This window comes from Sciurus vulgaris (assembly GCF_902686455.1).
Source record: "Sciurus vulgaris genome assembly, chromosome: 11".
Lineage (NCBI taxonomy): Eukaryota > Metazoa > Chordata > Mammalia > Rodentia > Sciuridae > Sciurus > Sciurus vulgaris.
The window spans coordinates 76,681,731-76,694,627 of record NC_136472.1 but is presented as its reverse complement, the minus strand read 5'-3'; the positions used below and the strand labels follow the sequence as shown (position 1 = coordinate 76,694,627).

The 12,897-nt window shown below is 43.7% G+C and overlaps 1 protein-coding gene and 1 long non-coding RNA gene across 2 annotated transcripts in view; one reads left to right on the top strand and one right to left on the bottom strand.

The window, feature by feature from the left end:
* Positions 1–5,295: 5,295 nt before the first annotated feature.
* LOC306640677 lies at positions 5,296–10,817 on the bottom strand. Its single transcript, XR_013757856.1, has 4 exons — positions 10,712–10,817; positions 9,485–9,645; positions 7,674–7,871; positions 5,296–6,563 (listed from the first exon to the last, which is right to left on the bottom strand). It is a non-coding gene; the product is annotated as an uncharacterized lncRNA (long non-coding RNA).
* The window catches only part of TENM4 (teneurin transmembrane protein 4), a 737,381-nt gene continuing 735,131 nt past the window's right edge, over positions 10,648–12,897 (top strand). The window contains exon 1 of the mRNA XM_079105080.1: positions 10,648–10,927. The gene's annotated coding sequence lies outside the window, so the exon portion shown is untranslated. The remainder of the gene's footprint in view (positions 10,928–12,897) is intronic.

Below are 12,897 nucleotides of genomic sequence, written 5' to 3'. Positions count from 1 at the left end.
AGTGAGAGGAGATGTGAGCAGGAAGCAGAGGTGTGAGAAGTGCAGTTCGCTGACCTTGAAGACAGAAGGTGCCAGGGCCAAGGAGTGTCAGCGACCTCTGTGAGCTGGAAGACACAGGGAATGAACTCTCTCAGAGCTTCCAGAGCTAACAAGGCCCTCACAACACCTTGATTTCAGCCCGCTGACACCCACGCGGAAGTTATTATTTCCAAAACCACATGATGATAAATGTATGTTGTTTGTTATATTTAAATGTGTGGTAATTCATGATAGCAGTAAGAAGCTAATATATATAATTTCAAATGAAATTATTCAGAAAAGAGGGAAAAAAGTAAAGTGTGTAAGAAAAATAATATATAATATAAGAATTTTTAATAGGACAGCAATTCAGCCCACCTTGCTGCCAACAAGGTATGCCCCAGAGCAGGCCTGAAGTAGGATATTTGATGCTTTTTCTATATTTGGTCTCAGTTGTACTGTGAGCATCTTTTCACACTCATAGCTGTAGGGAAGATTCAGGGACAATGACAACTCTCTGCAACTTTCCACATCCTTACTGATTTTAGAACTTAAGTCCTAGACAAGCAACATTATTCTTTTGGAACTGAGAGGCAATAGAGTCTAGTGGTTAAGGGCTTCAGCTGTGGGGTCAGACACTTGGAAGCCTAGCCCTTCCTCTGATTCTTACTAGCTATATAATTTTAGACAAGCTTCTGGACTCCCCCAGCCTCAGGTTCCTGATCTGCAAAATGGAAGAATAATGACAATTTCCTCCCATTTTGTAGTAAGGGTTAAATTAGATAATGCATCCATAGTGTCTGACATGTACTAAGTTCCTAATAAATGATGGTAGTAAGCAAATAGGAATTATTATCAGGATTATCTCTGCTGTTGGAATAGAATTGCCCTCCAAGGGCTAATTTGCCTCCCAGAAAATGTGCCTGCCTCCAGTACCCATTGCACAAGCTTATTATTAATAAGCTTTTCAATCTTGTTTGTTAAGTAGGCAAAGCTTTGAAAAAAATAGGGTCCTGTGGGGAAAATAATGAAAATGGGGTCCTTGGTAGAGAAAAAGATAGATATGGAGGATCTCTTGTTGTACCAATATATTACAATTGACAAGGGACAGGGCGCTCACATGCACAAAGCCAGCACCACAGGAGGCAGATGAAGGACTGAAACTGGGGTCTCCCCGACCCTTCTAGCTTCCCTCCCAGACGCTGCCTACATTCAGACCATGTCTAGTTAACAAAGCTTCTTCAAAATTTCAAGATCACTCATGACCCCGTTTCAAGCTGGAGTAAAAGCTAAGTGTCCCCTGCTGGTCCCCTAGTTATTTTTATATCTCTGGTCTCCCAAAGATGTCTCCTGAAATACAAAGGTCAAATGTCAGATGTCAAATATGCACATCACTATGTCTCTTCCATGTGTCCAAACTCAAAACCTCCTTCATCTTCATTGCTTTTTTTTTCCCTGCAGAAAATGTCTCATAGGAACAAACAACAAAATAAAACAAAGTTTTAAAGGTTTAGCTTTTCCTAGGCAGACACAGTGTTAAACTAAAGAAACAGTTCTTTTTCATTTAGCAATAAGGACACCTCCCTTCTGGAAGTACTCCCTTTCTTCACCCAGCCCCAGGCCGTCAATAGACAACCTGAGTTCTAGGTTTCTCTATGGAGACGTGTCTATGTCCTTTCCCATTGAAATACAAACAGAATCCTGAGTCATTTGAGGCCAAATCTGGTGAATATACTAAGTGACCAAGTGGGAGACTGTGACTTCTTGAGACAGAGATGGAGGGAAGAGGAACTGATCTAAAAGTTCCTGAGAGAAGCTTAAAAGTGAGTCCCCAAAAACCCCTCCCAAAGAGGAGCCCCACAAAGCTCTGAGCAAGAATAAATGACTGGGAATTTGTTTTAGATATAAAGGAAAATTACGAAAATAATACCCCCATCTGCTGAACATTTAATACACAAAGGGGAGGGGTTGTTGGTCATTTTCAATAAATGCATAATCCTCATCACTATTCTCTCCAGCAGATACCATTATTATTATGACTATTATTATTAATATTCTCATTTTGTAGGTGAGAAATGGAAATTGATAGCGGTTAGATAACTTGTTTAAGATCATACAGTTAGGAAACTGAGATGTCAGGACTTGAACCTGGGTCATGGATCCAAAGACCTGGCTCATAAGCCCACACACACTGTTCTTACATGCAAAACTCCTGCAACACACTGAGGGAGAAGGAAAAGAACTTCCAGAAACTTCACACTTATGTTTTGGCAAAAACATTCATTTATCCAACAAAGAAATGTGAGTACCTACTTTTCTTGGACCTGTCATTAACGTGAAGTACTAAGAGGTGAGCAGAGTGAACGGAGTTCTGCCCTATGGCTACTGAGAACCTAGCAGGGAGATGGTCATTCAACGCTAAAGCATTTAGGGAAAAGAGCAACAGGGTCCCAATTCTTACTTTGGAAAGATCCCTGACCACAATGGGAGTCAGAAGTGGCTTCCATCAATCCAGGTTCAGATGAGTTGTTTCTTAAGAACTTGCATCTCAGAAACTTAACTCCTCCCTCCTTCTGGGCTTCCTCACATTTTGCTTTGTTCTTCCCTTTTACATCAAACCAAGTTGTTTTCCTTTGGTTTCCAGGTCTGTTCTCTCTATTAGACTATGCACACTTCGAGTTCAGCATTTGCCCACTCTTATGCCTCTAGCATCAAGCACATTGCCTGGAACATTCTCAGTTCCCATTAGCTTTTGTTAAATGAGTGACTTACCACTGTTCAGAGTTGAATTACATGGGCTGCCATTTAATAGGCAAAAAGCATCTAAAATCCATAAGATACTTTACATGTGAAAATTGTGTATGTGTGTGTCTGTATTTTTCTATTCATATCTCTATCAACAATCCAGAGCACAGTTACATTTAGTTTTCAGACCTTTGGGATATATTACTATTGTTTTCTTTGTGGTTGCTAATGTCAACCAGTGAAAAGGACATTAGTTACCTGTAGTGTAGAAGGTGGATCTGTATTGGTCCTGCTATTGGTTAAATGTTCCATATTTAGAAATGTAATTAATGATGGCTGATTTCTTTATATTTGACTGTGGGAGAAGGATATCACTTAAATTTAGCAAAGTGGAAAATTGTATTTATGTTTATTATTTAACTTGCAAGGCTAATTCACAGAATTTCTTTCCTGTTTAAAACAAAACCAAAAAAAAAAAAAATCTTTAATGTTTCAAGAGTCATAATGAGGAAACGTGTTATTCAAAAATTGTAATTGTAATTGTAGTGGCACATGTCTGTAATCCCAGTGGCTCAGGAGGCCGAGGCAGGAAGATTGTAAATTTAAAGCCAGCCTCAGCAATGGCGAAGCATTAAGCAATTCAGTGAGAACCTGTCTCTAAATAAAATACAAAATATGACTGGGGATGTGGCTCAGTGGTTGAGTGCACCTGAGTTCAATCCCTGGTACTCCCCCACAAAAAAACTGTTAGAACTGAAATATCAACATACATAAAAGCTTTTCATTTGCTTAGAGTTGCTCATAAATAAATATATGTTCATATTTTCAAATTACATATATATTTTAATCTATTCTTTCCCAAATTTAAAATTCTAATTTTTATGCTGGGGGTCTCTTTGTATTTATCACAGTTTGAGCATACTGGTCCCATATCTTGGTGATCTCAATTTCCTACATACCAGGCCAGTCTCCTGTACCTTCCGTATTTATCCACTCCATCATTCTGTCAGTTAGTCAGGCAGTCACTGGGCCCTTCGCAAGTCCCTTCCTCTTTTGCAGATACTGCATTAGTCTCTGAGGACACTGAACTGAGGAAGGCACAGCCTTGATAGAGAGCTCATGATCCACAAAAGAGAACAGACCAACCCTACTCATCTTTTAGTATCCAAATATAGAATGAGAAAATTCACATGTATTCACTGACACAGTTGAGCATACTGGTCCCAGATCTTGGTAATTTCAATTTCCTACCTGCCAGGAAAATTGACACATTCCTAGTAGATTCAAAATGCCAATGAACTTCAGTTGACACCATATTTTCCTTTTGTGGCACTGCCAAAAGTGCCAGAAAAGTTTTAATTCCTGACTACCTCCTGAAACACTGAGAGGATAAAATTATATAATGTATTTGAAATGCTTTAAAATCTGGAAAGTGTCATTTCCAGAAGAACAATTTCAGTAGCAATACTTGTGAAACACGAGGACTCATTCAGGGTTGGCTACGTATTCCTTTACCTCATTGACTTGGCTGAGTTGGAAAATGTTGCCCCTACTTTAAAGATGCAAAACAGGAGGGGTGACTGACAGACTCATCCATGATGCACGGTTTATCAGTGGCTATCATTCATAATAAAAATTTCAGTTTTTTTCACCTCCATAATTTAATCAGATGGAACATTTTCAATCCTATAGCTCAGCATCTGGTACATAGCAGGTGTACTATGAATATTCCTTGAAACCGGTTTCCACTAGTAGTTTTGGATCTTACTCTACTACCCAACTCTCTCTCCAATCAATGGGCAGCTTTCTGGGAACATTATGAAATACAAGAGAAAGGGTGTTTGCCCTCCCAATAAATCATATTGAAACTGATATGTCAAGGATGGCAGTGAAGTATGTATAAGTAATTTGTACCACTCATAGCTCATAACACTATCTGATTGGTGTTTGCTAATAATTTACTTTTTTAAATTGGGGTAGATTCAAGATGACTGCCATAATAAATGTCACTCTCACTCTTTAATATTCAAATGTGATCTCAGGGAGGATGGCAAAGGGTGAAGGTTTGGCCAGGCAAACATAGGCTGAGTCTCTTTATTTCCCTGCTTAGCCTCATTTTCTATTTGGATTTCTATTTGGGGAGCTGAAAATGTGTTCTATGCCAAGATGCTCTGGCATGAGATGTCCTGAGCTGTATTATCCCCCTCTCACCTTCCTATGGGCTCCCACAGTCAGGGGAGTGAAGGAAGAGGCCTAGGTGAGTTCCCAGCCCGGAGCGCATTGACATTGACCAAATGAGGAGGAACCTCAGGACATCAGGTAGATGGGATCCTCCCTGCATGGGTGAACGAGCCTGTGGAAACCTCAGCAGAAGCATCACAGTCCCAGGGAGTGATCTCCAGCCCAACTTGGGAAAAAGATTGGCACAGGGTGGCTGTGTCAGGGAGACAGTGCCCCAGGCAATGGGTGTGGCATTAGAAAATGCCTAGAAAGCCTAGAGGGAACCTAGAAAGCCAGAGGGAAAACTGCATCAGATCTGTAAAAATGGAACCAAATAACAGGTAGAGGCTGAGAGAATGCATCCACCTACATAGGAGCAGGCTCACCATACAAAACTTTTCTCTTGGCTCTTTGGCAGCAAAGGCAACTATATTAAGAGATGACAAGAAGTCTCCTTCTAACCACTGACTGGGAGGGGCTGGGAGCAGGATGCAGTTGTTCTACTGAAATCTTCAGGCCTTCTCTTTCTGGACTGATGTCCTCTATGTCGGAAGCACCTCTACCTTCATCTGTACCTCCCTCCTCCTGGCTTCCTATTGCATCCCACACCCCACAGAATTGAGTGGAAGTGATTCCTTTGAGATCTTGAAGGTATCAGTCATTGCCTTCCAGTTTCCAACATTGCCACTGAGCTGACCAAAGACATTCATATTCCTTCTTTCATGGCAGGATTCTTTTCCTCTCTGGAAGTTTTTAAAAACTTTTCCTTATTCCCCAAAGTTGTGAAACTTCACAATGATATACCTTGAGTGGGTATAGTTTTATCTAGGCAATCAATGGATTCTTAAATCTCAAAGCACATGCCCTTAGATTCTGGAAAACATTCTTGACTTATTTTACTGCTGATCTCCTTACTCGTTTTCTGTGCTTTCCTTTCTGGAACTCCTATCATTTAGATATGGAATTTCTTAAGTCAGTCTGCCAACATACTTACTATTCTCTCATATTTTCCACTTCCTTGGTTTTGTATTTAGTTATTGCATTATTTCCTAAAAGTTCTGAGCTTTATCTTCCAAACCTAATGTGTATCATTTTCCTGTTTTTCTTTTCACACTGTCAGTTCCCTACCTGGACTTCATCTCCCCCAAATCTCCTTTCTCCGTTTTAGTCTTCATCTTCCATGCTAATGGTTCTTCCCAGATGTCTGCCAATGTTTAAATACTGGAGATGAAAAGTTACTTGAGCACACAGGTGGGTCTTATCTATATGAGTGTTGCTGTAGGACAGCTGGCACAGTCAAGTGTTGGGAACCCCTATCATCAGTCCCTTTAGTCCCTTTAGTCCCTTCTTCTTGGAGCTAGTCAGGTTCATTAACTAGACTCCCACAGTAGATATTTTGATGCCCCATGTGACCAACAAAATAATGCTCCCCCCAAAAAGTCCATGCAACTGATCCTCAGAACCTATGAATATGTTATATAGATGTCAAAAGGCACTTTGAAGATGTCTTCAAGTTAAGGTTCTTGAGATGGCAAGATTATCATGGATCATCCAGTGGGTTCACCATAATCACAGAGGTTCTGTTAAGAAAGAGGCAAGAGGCTAAGGCTTCAAGAAGGAGATGCAACCACGAAGCAGAGGTTGGAGTGAGAAGAGTTTGAGCCAAAGAATGTGGTCAGCCTTGACAAGTCTGGAAAAGCAAGGCACAGATTTGCCTTAGGTCTCTAGAAGGGACATAGTCCTGCCAACACCTTGATTTTAGTCCTTGAAACTGATTTTGGACTTCTGACTTCTGAAACTGTAAGATAATAAAGTTGTATTGTTTTAACCCACTGATTGGAGGCAATTAGCAGCAGTAGTAACCTCTTCTGGCCTGTGGTCAGGAGTTGGCAATAGGGCTGGTCTTCCTCATCTGTGAGCAGATATATACGCCACCTCCTGCTGTGTGGTGTCCTGCCTCTGCTTCACCTGGCGCCCTGCAGTGCTGAGCTGCTGTTGCATGCTCCCCGTCAGATGGGCAATGAAAGTCTCCCAGAAAGGTAAAGCAAGGCAGAGGTTCTAGGGATGGAACCTCTTTCCACTCTGCAGTTCCAGAATTACCTGGAGCTGCCAGTTTCTGAGCTATTTGCAGGTTTGACAGAGGAAATTGGGACAACTGTCAGCTTCCCCCTCCACTGACTCAGGATGGGCTTTCTAGTCCCTTGTCACCTGCTGTTAGCTGCTGTGACTCTCTTCACTCCCATTCTCCCTGTCTCCATCAGATTATGCCTTAGAAACAAACAAAACTCCTGTCGTTTTAGTGGAAGGTTCAGGAAATAAAACCAGCCACTGTGCTCAGCCTGCAGCTTTTACCCTGAGGTCTTCATGCTTCCCCCACATGATAGCTCCCTCGGCGGGACCTGGTGTTGACCTGCCCCTGCACCTGTGCCACACTGGGTCTCTGGTTACTTAAGAATGGCCCTCTGAGCAAGTTCTCCCCCATCCCCTTCCCCTTTGTTCATGTCACATGTGCTCAGGGCTGATTCAGCAGTGTGCCCCAGATGGGTTGTGGTAGTGGTTAAGATGCCAAAGTTCCTCCCTACTGATTGTGCATAGTCACTGTTCCCAATGCCCCAAGTCACCCTCCCTGCCCTGGACCACCACAGATGCCCCCCTGACTGAACCAGTCAGCCAGTGCTGCCCAAACAAACCACAGGCTGGTGTCTCTAACAGCAGACATTTCCTTCTCTGTTCTGGAGACTGGAGTTCAAGGTCAAAGTACCAGCAGGGATGGTTTCCTCTGAGATCTCTCTCTGCTTGGCTTGCAGATGGCTGCCCTGTTGCTGCCTCTTCACAGGTCATCCACAAGCAGAGCCCCTGGTGTCCCTCTTGTGTCCTTGTCTCTTGTTCTTAGAAAGACCCAAGTCAGATTAGACCAGGGTCAATTCGAAGGCCCTCATTTTAATGTAACTCCTTTTTTTTTTTTTTTTTTTTTTTTTTATCAAGGGGAACTGAACTCAGGGGTACTTAGCTACTGAGCCACATTCCCCAGCCCTTTTAAATTTTGAGACAGGGTCTCTGCCTCTACCTACTTAAAGACCCTATCTCTAAATACAATCACATCCTGAGGTACAGGGGCTGCTAGGTACGATTCTAGGTAGGAGGTAGTTCTCTGTTCCTGTCCCTGCCATGCCTGTGGCTACATATCTGGAACACCAGCACCAAACCTGGTACATTCTTAACTTCTTACTGCAGGCCTGGGCTACAAAACCAGTTCTTCCAAGACAGCCACAGCTCCAGGCCCCCAGCCTTGGAGCAAGGTGGTAAACCATGGAGCCATTTGTGTTTGGTGTCATATTCTTATGTTCCCACCACTCAAAAAACTTTAAAATAAAAATGAAAATAATATCTACTGTAGACATGCATTGTACATGACTCTGAAATTAAAATCCTGATGTATTCCCTTGAAGACTTTGGCCTACTGTCATTCACACTTCAAGTTTCACTTAGAAAAAAATAGTAAGAAATCTTTAGACAATGACCCTTCATATCCCAATTAAATGAAACTTTAAAAAATTATCTGCAGAGGGTGGAAACCCTTCATGAGAACATGTGACAGTGGATGAAAGCAGAGGCTTTGGAGTTTGTCAGACCTGCATTTCAGTTCTGCTTCTACCACTTATTAATTGTGTGACCTTGAGCAAATTGCTGAGCCTCTTAGTTTTCTCATTTGCAATAATTTCTGGCTCATGAGGCTACTGTGAGAAACAAGTGAGATGATGTACCTGCAGTGTCTACAAATGGTGTGGACAGAGGCAAACTTCTCTGCCCTCCTCCCCCTCAGACCTGCAGAAGAAGAACCCCTCATCCCCACCCCCTGAGCCAGCCAGACACCTCCCCTCCCATCCCCACCATCCCCTCTAAAGTTGCTCCCAAACCCTGATCTCACTCAGTGCTTAGTAAAATCCTTCATCCCCTTTCACCCGGTGAAGAGAGTTTGTGCAAATCCTGTGCTAATAGATTCCTTTGGCTAATTCACTCACTTGGCAGATTTTACATCTGAAAGATTGTTTGACAGTTTCCCTCAGCCTTTCTCCAGGGCCCTCCAAGGTCTAGAAGCCTCTGGGAGATTAACTTTTGGCTCTCCCAGCTAACCAGCAGCCTGGGTGCAGCTTTGCTCTCCAGCACCTTCCCCAGAGAAGGCAAAGGTGAACTTGCTGACAGAGGTTTGGAAAGGGAATTTAGAGGGGAAGCAGGAAGAAAATAAACATTTACAGAGCAGATTTTTAATCTGTGAGACTCTCAACATCTGTGACCTCCAGTTACTCCTTCCAACCACCCAGAGCCATTGACAGTATACCCCCCATTACACAGATAAGGAGACTGAGCTTCAGAGAGAGTAATTAAGCAATGCAAAGCTACGCTGAATGGAGAGTGAGGTTCAAGGCCACTGGTCTGCTTAGTGAGACTGAATCTAAGTCCCATGCTCCCATTCCCCACCAGGTCCCTCAGCCCTCCTTACGACCAAACTCTCCTGGTCACTCTCTGCCCGCTTCTCTGGCATCCATCCATCACCTTCCTCTTCATGATAGTCTGGCCATGTCTTTTGTCCTCAACTCTTTCCATCAAGAAGGGTGTCTCATTCTTCCTTTCGCCAAGCACTTAGTAGAACCTAGGATGTGTCTTAAACAGATGAGAGGTTAAGTGAATAAGTGCGTAAAGAAATGAACATCAAGACGATTGAAAAACATACCTGTGAGTAAATGAATGGTTAAATGGAAGGAACAGATAGAGGAACAAGCCCTTGCAAGAAAAGCAAATGTTGCACATATGCAAAAATGAATGCATTCAGGATAGGGCTTGGATTGCATGAAGGGATTAACAAGAGACTGCATGAACATGTCGACAAAGGATAATGTAAATTAATATTTGAATTAATGAGTCAATAAGTATATATAGAAACGAATGACTATCAAATAGGCAAATGACTATGAGAATGAATGACTAAATTAATGCATGAATGACTACCTGAATGGACCACAAGTGCATAAGTGAGTGAATGAGCCAAAAATGGATGCCTTTCCTCCTTCCATTGGACCGCACTGCCTTATGAGTGTGCTATAATCCAGAAGCCTAAGATTTAGAGGGCCAGTCGAGATGCCAGGAGTCATTATTCAAGTTGGAACTAAAGTTCTGGGGGTAGGATTAGGGCTAGGGACATTAAGACCCAACTATCCATAGAGAATGCATTTGCTCACCCTCCCCTCTGGATGTGGCATAGTTCCCGAGAGCCAGACCCCAGGTGGTCCTCTGGCCCACTCTTCCCAGCTTGGGGGAACTCTGGGGAGCATCAATGCACTGTCAGTCCCTTTCTGCCCACTGTCCCCTTTTCCCTACAGTCTACACTCCCACCCAGCACCCCACACCACCCCCATCCCAGAGCGCAAGCAGGCAACCACAGACAAGGAAATTAATTCTTAACATCCAAGAACAACTTCCTGTAATGAAGAGGCTGCTGCAATATCTTTGCAACAAGCAGCAACCCACATGTTCGATTACAACAGGTTGAGCCATTCCACACTCCCCAGTGCCAGGGCTCAGGGAAAAGGGGAGAAAAAACAACACCTAAACACCAAGCAAGAATGCACACTTCCTGACAGGACCTACGAGAGAGGCCTGGCTCTGTCCAGACGGATAGGGCTGTAGCATTTCTTGCCGGGGAGCGCATCGCCTTAACTGCTCTGCTTACCCATTGCTGAGGAATGCTTTTTTTCCCTTCCTTCTTATTTTTCCACTTCAGGCTGAGCACCACATCAGGATTTGAATGACTGACATCTTCCTTCTGCACTGGGAGCCAATTCCCTCAAGATTGTGACAAACCGGTATTTCGGGTCCCCCTGGCAACCACAGTATCCTATCTCCTGAGGATTGTGGCTCTCTAGGACCGAGGAGACCAGTCTTCTGGGTGAGAATCCACACCTTTCTCTTTGTTTCTCTGCTGCCACCATCCGCCTGGGTCGTGTTTCAGACAGGAGAGGTTGGTTGGGAGGAAAGGCTGTCCTGGATGTGAGGAATGGCACGTAAAGAGGAGTCAAGAAGTGTCCCTGTGCTGGGGGGAGAGGGCACAGCAGAAAGAGTCCTAGGAAGGAGGACATCCCACTTTCAGTTTCCACTCTTGCCTTTGCTTGTCTTATGATGCAATTGTCAGTAACACCTGCCGCGGAGGACCTGGTGCCCATTTGGATTCAGACATTTGTCAGTCACTGAATTAATCACCTTAGCTTGGCACGCAAGCAAGCACGGGGCGGAGTTGTGGTTGCTCAGGCCTGGGGTGAGCGAGAGGGAAGGCGGAGGGGAGGCGGCTGGTGCAGTCTGTGCATCTGAGTTGGAGGCAGGGCCGAGGCTGGTGTAGCACTTTTCATCTTTGCCCCTAGCTTCCTTTTTCCATGCTTGAGAGATTATGTATTGCTTGAAAATTATCTTTTTCCACAAAGGACTTGGCGCACAGTGTCAGGAAGGCCGACATAGGGACCACCCCAACAACCTCCCATTCAACTTTATGATTTGTTTTGGGGTGGGGAAAGAGGGATGGAGGCAGCAGGAGAAAAGACCTTGGCCTTGGTGACTAACCCCAAACAATAGCCACTGGCAAAGACAGTGATGTGCAAATTACTGATTTTTATTGGACACTTTGGGGAATATAGTTGTTTGTCAGGAAATGAAAGAGAATGTTTGTGCTTATAAAATTATATGGAAAATCAATGCAGTGTTAAGTATATTTTTCAGTTATTTGAGTCAAGGACTGTTCTCCAGCCAATTCTAGCAAACTCTAAGGAAGACAAGACATCCCAAAACACAGCCAGGGGACTGTACAGAAAGGTCAAGCTGTGGTTTACTGCTGTACTCCTGCACTCGGGGAAATGCCCCAGTGGCCATGTAAAGTTGTAATTGTGGTCGTTGGCCCTCTGACGCTAGCATCAACACTCAGGACCACGCTAGACAGAGCATCCTCAAGTTAAGACCTGTTCCTGGTTTTTCTTTTCCTGAGCTCCAACTTAGGGACTCTGAGCACAGAGCCCCTGTCCAGATGGGGAGACTGTGGGGGAATTGGTCGTTCATGAAAGCATTTTGCAGGGGTGGAGACGAGAGATGTCTAGAACGTGCGGGAGAACAAGAGGCTCAGGGTTTCATGAGTCATTTACCGTTAGTAGAGGTGAAATGCCCTGTGTTCCTAAATATTATCTGTGGGTCTGTCCAGCTCTGGGCCTGGGACAAGGATATGAAAGGAGGTACGAGAACAGTTAGGGCTCCTGCCTCTTCCAGAGCATTAACATTGCACTGTGGCTGGTGGCCTTTGACGTGAAGGAATGAGTGAAGAGTAAGATAACATGCAAACTAGACTGAGCTCCTAGGAGGTAAAGACTGTGACTATCAATTCTTTACCAGATAATACTATAATTATTTTTAAGACTCCAAATTGGGAGGAGACATCCTACACTTCCATTCCTTCCCTGTGTGATCTATGGCAAACTACTGTCCTCTCTGGGCTCATTGTTCCTTGTCCCAGATAGTTAAGGAGCCTCCTAAGATGCCCTCCTGCTCTAAATTTTATGATGGTGTGAGGAGAAGGTTCTTCTGATTAATAGAGACAATAGTTCAATGAAAGGGGATGACTCTCAACTGAAGGGGATGGCTGCTTTGCCTCTCCCTGGCTGTGGGTCTTAGGCAGCACTCTGTAGTGTTTCAGTTTAATTTGAAAAATGGGGTTTTGTAAGTTTATTTGATGGGTAGGTTTTCTTCCCCCCTCAATAGAATTGTGGTGTGGATTAAATACAATAATGGGTGCCAAACTTGAACCCAGAGCCCTTCCTTGCTGCAGGGACTGTGGATACATGCTAGCTGTTGACCATGCAGAAGAGGGTGAAGAAAAAAACA